Source organism: Cebus imitator, unplaced genomic scaffold (genome assembly GCF_001604975.1).
Source record: "Cebus imitator isolate Cc_AM_T3 unplaced genomic scaffold, Cebus_imitator-1.0 Scaffold130, whole genome shotgun sequence".
NCBI lineage: Eukaryota > Metazoa > Chordata > Mammalia > Primates > Cebidae > Cebus > Cebus imitator.
Genome location: NW_016107445.1, coordinates 4512048 through 4524366, shown reverse-complemented (window position 1 = coordinate 4524366; position 12319 = coordinate 4512048). Strand labels below are relative to the sequence as shown.

Sequence of the window (12319 nt, the reverse complement as noted above, 5' to 3'; positions counted from 1 at the left end):
AGGCCCAAGGACCAGCTGAACAGCCAGTGGGTTACCTAAGTAAGGAACTTGAGTTGGTGGCTAAAGGATGGCCAGCATGCCTCCGAGCCATTGCCTCAGTGGCTCTGCTGGCCACAGAAGCTCCAAATTAACTCTGGGAAATGATTTAACTACTTATGCCTGCCCCAACATGGCAGGACTACTGCACTCTAGGGGAAGCCTTTGTGCAGTAGTCTAGAGGGGGAAGGCTGACTCCTTAAATATCAGGCCCAGCTGTTAAAGGGTTCCACCACCCAATTAAAGACTTGTTCTGTCTAAATCCAGCCACCTTCCTCCCCAAGGAAACTGAGGAATCTGAGCATCATTGAGAGCAAATCATAGTACAGACCTATGCAGCCAGGGAAGATCTCAAGGAAACTCCCCTAGAGAACCCAGATTGGACCCTCTTCACAGATGGGAGCTCTTTTGTAGAACAAAGGACCCACAACGAAGAATATGCAGTAGTCACTCTACATGACAACACTGAAAGTGTGCCACTCCCTCCAGGCACAAGCGCTCAATTAGCTAAGCTAATAGCTCTTACAAGAGCAAGTGAATTAAACAAAGGAAAGATAGCTAATATTTACACTGACTCCAAATATGCTTTCCTGGTTCTCCATGCTCATGTTGCCATCTGGAAGGAAAGGCATTTTCTTACCACCAAAGGATCTATGAAGTATCACCAGGAAATTAACAAGTTATTATCCTCAGTTTTCCTTCCATGAGAAATAGCAGTGATGCATTATAGGGGACATCAAAAGAAAACAGATGAGGTAGCCAAAGAAAACAGATTAGCTTATCAGGAAGATAAGTCAGTGGCAAGGAAGCCTCAAGACAACACACTTCGAACCCCTCTAAACTGGGAAGGCTCCATAAGAGAAATTAAACCTCAGTACTCCCCTACAGAAATAAGATGGGTCACTTCTTGAGGGTATAGATTTCAGCCTTCGGGATGGCTACAGTTGGAGAATGGCAAACTCCACTTGCTAGCCTCCAGCCAATGGAAAGTCCTTAAAATCCTTCACCAAGCTTTTCACTTGGGAATGGTTTATAAAACTTACCAATGTGCCCAGAAATTGTTTTCAGGAGAGAACTTACTAAAAATAATTAAGCAAGTTGTTAATGCTTGTGAAATCCATCTTAAAAATAATTCCCTGAACAGGCAACTCCTTCCTCCTCAAACCCAAAGAATAGGAAGTTACCCAAGGGAGGAGTGGCAGATAAACTTCACCCACATGCCAAAAACAAAGGGCATTCAATACCTGCTGGTATGGGTTGATACCCTCACTAACTGGGTAGAAGCATTTCCATGTTGCACAGAAAAAGCCTCTGAGGTAATAGAAGTGTTAGTTAATGAAATAACTCCTGACTTTGGTCTACCTAAGTACCTTCAAAGTGACAATGACAATGGGCCCTCGTTTAAGGCAGCTGTCACACAAGGGGTCTCAAAAGCACTAGACATAGAATATCATCTCCATTGTGCCTGCAGACCCTAATCCTCAGTAAAGATAGAGAAAACTACTGATATTATCAAGAGAAATCTCAGAAAATTGTCCCAAGAAACTCACCTTCCTTGGGTCACTCTTCTTACCATGGCCTTACTACGAATAAGAAATTCCCCTTCAAAATTAGGTCTTAGCCCATCTGAGATACTGTAAGGACAGCCTTTCCTTACCAACGATTTTTCAATTAGATCGGGAAACCTCTGAGCTAGTTAAGCATGTAACCTCTCTGGCTCACTTCCAACAGGAATTAACATAATTAGTGAAAGCCCAACCCCAGGGAACTGGACTACTTCTAATTAACCCAGGATATTTGCTACTGGTCAAGGCTCTCCCTTCTCTCTCTCCCTCCCTAAGCCCAACCTAGGAAGGGCCAGGCCTTATGCTTTTCTTCTTCCAACTCACCCCCCGGCAATAAAAGTTACAGGAATTGACTCCTGGATACATCACGCTCAAGTCAAATCCTGGAGTAAGGAGAGAGCTACTCCCCACAGCCCAGAGGAACCCCCTGAATATCAATGTGAAGAAACAGAAGAATCATTAAGTGGAAAATCACAGAAGATGAGTAACTGAATGAGAACTACTCATCTTATTCAGTCTCACCCCTACCTCAACAAATACTTTTTGTCGTTTCTACCTCTCCTTTTGAGCCAAATATTAGAACTTATTTTTGGTGGAAATTATTTACTACGCCAGTCTTGCAGGAATTGCTACACTCACTCAAAGTAGAACTATACACTGTAGCACCCTCAGGGTGAAATATCAGAGAAGGAATCTCAATTACTATAGCATTTTGCTTAATTATTAACCTCACAGCAGGAAAAACAGTTACTAATAGGAAGTAAACATAAGTGTTTTACTATCACTAAATATGTTAGGATTTTTTATCAATTTTAATATACCATTTAGCTCCTATAATATCTGCCATGGCCCATTTGTAGGACAAGACTAATTGTTGAGTCTCTCCTAAGTGGCTCACCTCAGTTCAGTGACACTAAAGAACCTTACAATGACCCTGTACTCACTATCTGAGGATTCCCTTTGTTGGCTTTACTTTTAACCCTTAAAGACTTGCCTGATAAGCGTGGGAGCACTTTCAACTGGGTGACTAACTCTTCTTAGGAGAACATTCTGCTCCAAAGACAAGCTTCACACCCTCAGGCTGGGAAAAGTTGACCGAGTAATAGCAAATGCTTGCCTCTGCTTTAAAAATAGTGAGGAGGGACCACACTTGGAAGATCTTAGATGTTATAACATCACACTTGTAACTGCTGATAGTTCAAAGATTTGGGGACGAGAACACACCAAGGGTGATCTACAAGGATCAGAAGCCCTAATGGGGGACTTTCAGAATCTAACCTCTCCTTCTAATTGGAAGCCTTGATGGGAGTAGCATGCTCTAAGTAACCACCTTGACTATACTGTAAAGAATAACACATGACTCTTGCCAAACATATCCCGACATGGAATTCCAGACCCTTGTATGATGTTTGCTAATAGTAGCAGCTTACAGATCTGTGGATAAACTGGAGACATCTGGACTGACAGCCCTTGTCATAAGAATCATCTGAGAAACTGGCCAGAGTATATTATGTCTCTAATTTTTCAAAACTCCATTTGCCAGGTGGATCCTTCTCACTTGGCATGTCAAATTCCAAATGGCATCGTAAATGACTATGCTAAATATGGTTATCTTTATCCCAAGGATGGCTCTATTATACATAAAGAAAGGAAACTTCTAAGATATGAGAAAAATCTGCTGGTGTCTCTCACAAGCCATAACTTAGAACCATCCCTTCAAGTAACAGGGCTATATTTTCTTTGTGGCTCCTGGATACGCTTAATCCTCCCAAGGCACTGGAAGGGAACTTGTACTATAGCTGTAGTAATTCCCGAATTACTATTTTTAAATTCTACTGAGATGGCAGCAGCATCTGGAGACATCCCTAACTATAGGCTCTTTTCTAGAAACTGCACTATCTTGAATACACTGGACAAAAAAAATCATTTCTATGCCCTCATACAGAGATTTAACTGAAAGGGCAGACTGGAGAAAGCACATACATGACAATCCCATCTTAGAAAAACCATGGCTGGACAATTCTATAGCCAGAGGTACATTCTAGTTTATCAGTCTCTCTCTCCTTGAAAGATCAATAATTAATATCTCTGTTATGATGCAACGAGGATAGAAGGCAACTGTAGGGGGCATAGAGGCACAACAATCTGTAGACTCTTTAGCCTCAGTAGCAGCACAAAATAGACAGGCCTTAGATGTCCTTACAGCTGAAGTAGGAGGTACCTGTGCACTTTTAAATGAAACATGTTGCTTCTGGATTAACACCTCTAGTAGAAGAAAATACACAGGTACTTAAAGATCAAATAAATCAAAATTACTGACAGGCTAAGGGAAAATGCAGGTTTCAGCCCCAAGTGACTACAATCTGTCTTTAATGAATTCCAGTCTTCTTTATGGAATTGGTTGGCCCCTTTATTAAGTCCCCTTTTGCTTATTTGTCTTGTATTAATATTTGGACCTTGTATACTCAATACTATAACTCAAGTTGTTTCTTCTTGCCTAGAAGCAAATTCCAAGTGGTGCTGCAAATGGAACCACACATAGACAGGCCATTTTTCCAAGGACGCTTGGATCGACCCCAGGAGGAACCCTAGCTGCTGTTCCCCATTCGACGCCCCTTTTCAGCAGGAAGTAGCCAGAAAGAGTCACAGCCCAAAACCCCGTAACAGCAGTGAGGGTGACATCTCCTCAGGGGGGAATGTTACAGGAGTTGTTTAGAAATTATCTGGCCATTACCCTTGCTGCTGCTGCTGCTGACCTTACCACTGCTGCTTCGTCTCTGAGGTCCAACTGCTCCCAGTACCATAAATGGCAACAGCACCTTTGCAAAGAGTCCCAGGGATGATGCTCAGATATCAAAGAAGAGACACAAGGCCTTCAATGATACTGTCAGATACTTCTCTAAGAAGAATAGGGAAAAGCTGAAAAACTCAGAGAAAATCACCTATGTGTATATGAAGAGAAACTATGAGACCATGACTAAACTAGGTCTCAAGGCCACCCTCCCAACTTTCATGTATAATAAATGGGCCATAGACCGCCAGGGGAATGATTCTGATAGACACCATAACTGCGGGTATCAGGATGAACATACTCAGATGGCTTCTGGCATGCTACAAGGAAACTTTCCAAAGATGATGCCCAAAAGCCAGCAGAGGAAGGAAATTATTCAAAGGGAGTGCCAGAAGCATCTGCCCTATAAAACAATGGAAAACAGCTGTGCCCCCCCACCCAGGAAAAGAAAGTACCTCTGAGAAGATTAACAAGATATCTGGACCCACAGAGTGCGAGAGAGAAAGTATCTAGTGATTTATGAAGAGATTAGTCACCCTGAGGAAGATGAAGCATAACTCCCCTTAGGGATAGGATGCATGCCCATGATGAGAAGCAGAACCTGGTGACCTTTCACGAACATGGGCATGGCTGTGAATCCCTCATCATCAGATGTATAGCAAGTGAAAGCAAGAATTCACAACAGTGAAAAGTTGAACGTCATTTTTCTTACAGTGTGCCACCCTGTTAGATATTTGCATTTTTGTTGATAAGCAATACATAGTTAATGCATATTTCTGTTTGTGTATCCATGCACCTACCTCAGAAAACAAGTATAGTCAGGTACTCTCTGCAGAGAACAGCACTACCCTCCTCTCTCCCTAGATGTGACTACTGAGGGCAGTTCTGGGTGTTTCAGATTTTTTTTCTCTGCATTTACACACACACAGACAGACACACACACACACACACACACACACACACACACACACACTCTACTATAAGCATCTCCCATCTGCTTTTCCCCATTGCTAATGTGTCCTGGTCAAGCCCCACCTCACTCTGTTTCCTGTTCAACATGCACTCCCTGCTGCAAATTCCCCTTATGTGATTCCCCTGTATCAGTCACTGACAGTTAATAAACATTTACAAACTTTCAAAAAAAATTATTTTAGGCAGAAAGAGTGGACAAGGGTCCTTGGAGAGGTTTTTTTCTTTTAAAGCAGCTCCAGAAACATTTCTAGCCTAGCAGGAAAACAGCCTTAAGAGCAGAGCTGGCAAGCTTTGATATGCAAATACAAGCCATTAGAAACTGGGTCCACTCAATATGGCAATTCCTGCCTCCTCCTCCTTGTCACCACAAGTGTGCCTAACATCATGGCCACCTCCAAATATCCCCAGGTGTGTAGAACATCCTGGCCCCCTGCATAGTAAAAGGCTAGGGTGGGATGGCTACTTTTTTCCACAGGTTACATAAATGGCGTATCTGGTCAAACAAATCCCCTGGGCCTTATGCAAATCAGACACCACCTCCTCCAGGCTCCTAAAATAACTGGCTGTTTTCCACCACACTCAAGAGTTCCCCTTTTCAGCTTGGAGACTCCCTCCATCTCTGTACAGGAGAGCGTCTTTCTTCTTTCTTGCCCATTTATTAAACTCTCTCTGCTCCTTAAAAATCACTTTACATGTGTCCGTGTCGTTATATTTAAACCAGCGTGAGACAAAGGACCCTGGTGATCCTCCAGTCATCAGAGCGGTATCACCTACATCCATGATTGTGTGACAAGAGCATTTCCAGGTCCATGGGTTCATCACACATCTCTAAAATCAATTCAGCTCAGCTAGGTAAGGGTCCCGCAAGCATACTCTCTCTGCCAGGCTGAGAAGCAAAATGATGGTGAAAATGAATGAATGAACAATATACTGTATACTGAAGGTAAAACTGAGGTCCATAAAGATACAAAATTATACCGCCAACAATTTTATTTCTGCAAACATACTAGAGCTGAAGCAAGAAAATAGGATCTGGAGGCAGGGAACCTAAGGCCAATACATGCAGACTTCCTAGAACTAAATTAAAACAAAAACCCCAACTTTGCACACCCAAGTAACAAAAGAACCAAAGGCTGCTCCCTTTGCAACCGCCCCCTCCTGCCCCACCTTTACTGTGTGGCAGATGAAAAACAGAAAGTATCTCTGATTGGTCCCCTCCCACAACCAATCAGGCTAGTCTTCAGTCAAATCTTCATTTGCATATAAGTATAATTTTGTAGCTTCACATCAGCCTCTGACTGGTCGCTTTCCACAACTAATCAGATATCTGCATAGTGTGTAACTACGTAACTTCACTTCAGCCTCTGACTGGTGCTTTCTTCTGCAACCAATCAGACTGATCATAGGCCACTACTTCATTTACATAGGGTATGCACCAAGTAACAAATGGGAAACCTCTCGAGGGTATTTAAACCCCAGAAAATTCTGTAACCAGGCCCTTGAGCTGCTTGCTTGTGCCCACTCCCACCCTGTGAAGAGTGCTTTCATTTTCAATAAATCTTTGCTTTTGTTGCTTTGTTCTTTCCTTGGTTTGTGCATTTTGTCCAATTCTTTGTTCAAAGCACCAAGATCCTGGACACCTCCCACCGGTAACAGAGCTATAATAACACAATGAATTTACAATTAAAATATTTAATTTTCAGTAATAACGTAAATTAACAAGAGAATTTACAGATAAAGAACATAGTGTTGATTTACAAAAGAATGTAAAACAAATTGTTTTGAATACTGCCTTGAAATTATAATTTCACAAGCAAAAAAGTTCTTTGTATAACCTCTGACCTACTACCATCTATAAATAAAGAACTAAAGTACAAAGAGGTTAAATTACTTGACCAAGAACAGAGCTCAAAATAAAATCTTGGTATCCTGTTTCTCAATCTAGTGTTACCTACATTTTCCTATACAACATCTCTCAGGGCTTTTTTTCCCTTTGGATTCTGCCTTCCAAGCACAGATATCTAGCACCACGGGTTAAAGAACAGGGCTTGGGGTTAAAGAGACTTAAGAGAATCTCATTTCCACCACTTGAAAACTATATAACCATGGATACATTAACATTCTCTATATTTTTTATTTTTTATCAGTAAAAAGGAGATAAACGTATTTTACCTCAAAAAAATTCCAGAATAAAAGAATTTTAAAATAAGTTATATTTGACGGTTAACATATCGCAAAATTTTATGAGGTATTTTTGTTAATTTTAAGTCTAATTGATCAAATAATTCACTGTGACAGCTAGAAGTCATGGTTTTCGAGTATCCATTACCAGAGTCCTGAAAGTTTCAAAGTTGCAGAAACATAGTATTTATTCACCAATAATGACTGTTAATAAAAAGCAGAATAGGCTACAGAATGGTTGAAATATCACCTACCTTATATATAAAATGGGTTTACAATTGTAACACATATAATTGTTTAATTAAATGAAAAATTTATGCAAACCTTTTATAATGATGATGCCTTGTATATAGTAAATGCTCCATAAATGTTAGTATCATTATTACCAAAAGGTTAGGGAGTTCTCTATTTCCTTAAACCCAGTACTAAGAGTATATGGATGAGCAAAAGTAGTGGCTGAAATAAGACTGTCATGTGTTATAACTTTTATACAGTTTAGTGTGTACATATATGGGTTCACCATTTTGCCTGGCTTCGCCTTTGATGTGTGTTTGAAATTTTATGGGGGAAAAAAAAAAGAGAAAAAGATAGAACAAGATGATATTTTACATTCATGAAGTGTCTGATTCCAAAATAAACATGGCCGAATAGGAACAGCTCTGGATTGCAGTTCCCAGCGAAAACACAGTGAGTGAGTGATCATCGCATTTCCAAACAAATTTTTACTAAACACAGACCAGGAGATTTCCGGGCAGAAAAGTGCCAAGAGTCTTCAGTGCGGCTGTTTCAGCCTGTGCAGCGGATCTACACACAAAAACTCAAACAAATCCAGGCGTCATTTAAACTAGAAACTAGAATGCCTAGGAGACAGAGTCGCTCATTCAACTGAAAAAAAAGGGGCTGAAACAGGGAACCAGATGATCTGGTTCCACTGGTCCCACCCCAACAAAGACCAGCAATCTAAAATGCTCTGGATTAAGAGTTTCACAGCAAACACAGCCGGACAGGGATGGTCCAGCTCTGTGAGGGGGAAGGGTGTCCGCCATTACCTAGGCAGTCCACAACTACTGAGGCAGTCTGCCATTACTGAGGCAGTCCACCATTACCGAAGCAGTCCGCCATTACAGAGGCAGTCCGCCATTACTGAGGCAGTTCGCCATTACTGAAGCAGACCGCTATTACAGAGGCAGTTGTAACTATACCCCTATAAACAAAACTGCAAGGAAGTTCACAAGGCAGCTAGCTCAGCAATGCCTCTGCTGGCAGACTGTGACTAGGCTACCTCTTTGCTGGGCAGGACATCTCTGAAAAAAAGCAGCAGAATGACAGGAACTTATAAATAAAGCCCCACCTTCCTGGGACAGAGCACCTGGGAAAAAAAGGCAGTTATGAGTTCCGCTGCAGCAGACATAAACGTATCTGCCCAGCAGCTCTGAACAGAAAAATAAAGCTCACAACTCGGCACTTGAGCTCCTATAAGGGACAGACTGTCTCCTCAAGCAACTCCCCAACCCCCGTATAAAGAGACACCTCATAAGGACAGCTCAGGCTGACATCTGGTGGGTATCCTTCTGGGAAAAAGATAACAGAAGAAACTGGCAGCGACCCTTACTGTTCTGCAGCCACTGCAGGTGATCCCCAGGCAACCAGCGTCTGGAGTGGACCTCCAGCAGTCCTACAGCAGGGGGGTCTGACTGTTAGAAGGAGAACTAAGAAACAAAAAGAAATAACTTCAACAGCAACAAAAAGGATGTCCACTCTGAGACCACATCCGAAAGTTACCAACTACAAAGACCACAGGTAGATAAATCCACAAAGATGGGAAGAAACCAGCACAAAAAGGATGAAAATACCCAAAACCAGAATGCCTCGCCTCTTCCAAGGGATCACAACTCCTCAACAGCAGGGAACAAGGCTGGATGGAGAATGAGTCTGATGAATTGACAGAAACAGACTTCAGAAGCTAGGTAATAACAAACTTCTCTGAGCTAAAAGATTATGTTCTAACCCAATGCAAAGAAACTAAGAACATTGAAAAAAAGGTTAGATGAAACGCTAATGAGAATAAACAGCTCAGAAAGGAATATAAATGAATTGATGGGGCTGAAAAACACAACACAAGAACTTCATGAAGCATACATAATTTTTAATAGCTGAATCAACCAAGCAGAAGAAAGGATACCAGAGATTGAAGATCAACTCAATGAAATAAAACAAGAAGGCAGGATTAGAGAAAAGAGTAAAAAGAAATGAACAAAGCCTCCAAGACATATGGGATAATGTGAAAAGACCTAATCTATGTTTGACAGGCGTAACTGAATGTAATGGAGAGAATGAATCCAAGCTGGAAAACACTCTTCAGGATATTACCAGAACTTCCTCAATCTAGCAAGGCAGGCCGACATTCAAGTCCAGGAAATACAGAGAACACCACAAAGATATTCCTCAAGAAGAACAATCCCAAGGCACATAATTGTGAAAATCACCAGGGTTGAAATGAAGGAAAAAATGCTAAGGGCATCCAGAAAGAAAGGTCGGGTTACCCACAAAGGGAAGCCCTTCAGACTCACAGCTGATCTCTCAGCAGAAACCCTACAAGCCAGAAAAGAGTGGGGACCAATATTCACCATCCTTAAAGAAAAGAAATTTCAACCTAAGATTTCATATCCAGCCAAACTAAGCTTCATAAATGAAGGAGAAATAAAATCCTTTATGAACAAGCAATTGCTCAGAGATTTTATCACCACCAGATCTGCTTTACAAGAGCTCCTGAAAGAAGCACTAAACATAGTGCTTGTTTCTTTGAAACAACCAGTACCAGCCACTCCAAAAACGTACAAAATGGTAAAAAGCATCAACACAATGAAGAAACTGTGTCAACTAATAGGCAAAACAACCAGCTAGCATCAAAATGGCAGGGTAAAATTCACACATAACAATATTAACCTTAAATGTAAATGGACTAAATGCCCCAATCAAAAGACACAGACGGGCAAATTGGATAAAAAGTCAAAACCCATCAGTGTGCTGTGTCCAGGAAACCCACCTCACGTGCAAGGATACACATAGGCTCAAAATAAAGGGATAGAGGAAGATCTACCAAGCAAATAGAGAGCAAAAAAAAGCCAGAGTTGCCATCCTAGTCTCTGATAAAATAGACTTTAAACCAACAAAGATTAAAGTAGACAAAGAAGGGCATTCCATAATGGTAAAAGGATCAACGAAACAAGAAGACATAACAATCCTAAATAGAGACACACCCAATAGAGGAGTACCCAGATACATAAAGCAAGTTCTTAATGACCTATAAAGAGACTTAGACTCCCACACAATAATACTGGAAGACTTTAACATTCCACTGTCAACATTAGACAGATCAACAAGACAGAAAATTAACAAGGATATCCAAGACTTGAACTCAGACCTGGACCAAGCAAACCTAACAGACATTTATAGAACTCTCCACCCCAAATCCACAGAAAATACATTCTTCTCAGCACCACGCCACACCTACTCAAAAACTGACCACATAATTGGAAGTAAATCAGTCCTCAGCAAATGCAAAAAACAGAAATCATAACAGTCTCTCAGGCCACAGTGCAGTCAAATTAGTACTCAGAATTCAGAAACTAACTCAGAACTGCACAACTTCATGGAAACTGAACAACTGGCTCTTGAATGTTGACTGGATAAAGAATTAAATGCAGGCAGAAATAAAAATGTTCTTCGAAACCAATGAGAACAAAGACATAAAAGATACCAGAATTTCTGGGACACATTTAAAGCAGTGTCTAGAGGAAAATTTACAGTAATAAATGCCCACATGAGAAGCAAGGCAAGATCTAAAATCAACACCCTATCATCAAAATTGAAAGAGCTAGAGAAACAAGATCAAAAAATTCAAAAGCTAACAGAAGACAAGATATAACTAAGATCAGAGCAGAACTGAAGGAGGCAGAGACACAAAAACCCTTCAAAAAAAATCAATAAATCCAGGAGCTAGTTTTTTGAAGAGATCAACAAAATAGAACATGAGACAGAATAATAAAATTTAAAAGAGGGAAGAATCAAATAGATGCAATAAAAAATGATAAAGGGGATATCACCACAGATTCCACAGAAATACAAACCACCATCAGAGATTACTACAAACAACTCTATGCACATAAACCAGTAAACCTGGAAGAAATGAATGAATTCCTGGACACTTACATCCTCCCAAGGCTAAACTAGAAAGAGGTCGAAACCCTGAATAGACCAATAACAAGGGCTGAAGTTGAAGTAGCAATAGCTTACCAACCAAAAAAGCCCAGGTCCAGATAGGCTCACACCCAAATTCTACCAGACATACAAAGAGGAGCTGGTACCACTCCCTCTGAAACTATTTCAAACAGTCCAAAAAGAGGAAATCCTCCCTAAATCATTTTATGAGACCAACGTCATCCTGATACCAAAACCCGGCAAAGACTCAACAAGAAAAGAAAACTGGCCGAGTGCGGTGGCTCACGCCTGGAATCTCAGCACTTTGGGAGGCCGAGGTGGGTGGATCACAACGTCAAGAGATTGAGACCATCCTGGTCAACACGGTGAAACCCTGTCTCTACTAAAAATACAAAAAATTAACTGGGCATGGTGGTGCGCACCTGTACTCCCAGCTACTCGGGTGGCTGAGGCAGGAGAATTGCTTGAACTCAGGAGGCGGAGGTTGCAGTGACCCGAGATTGCGCCATTGCACTCCAGCCTGGGTAATAAAAGCGAAACTCCGTCTCAAAAA

General features: G+C 41.2%; 1 protein-coding gene and 1 pseudogene across 6 annotated transcripts in view; one reads left to right on the top strand and one right to left on the bottom strand.

Moving 5' to 3' along the window:
* CEP85L (centrosomal protein 85 like) overlaps window positions 1-12319 on the bottom strand; it is a 239290-nt gene that overhangs the window by 121916 nt on the left and 105055 nt on the right. The window contains exon 1 of one of the 6 annotated variants that reach the window (XM_037742953.1): window positions 6893-6916. The exons of the other annotated variants lie outside the window; for them this stretch is intronic. The gene's annotated coding sequence lies outside the window, so the exon portion shown is untranslated. Of the gene's footprint in view, window positions 1-6892; window positions 6917-12319 lie in introns of those variants that run through there. 6 annotated transcript variants of the gene reach the window in all.
* On the top strand, window positions 4383-6052 carry LOC108312903 (annotated as a pseudogene).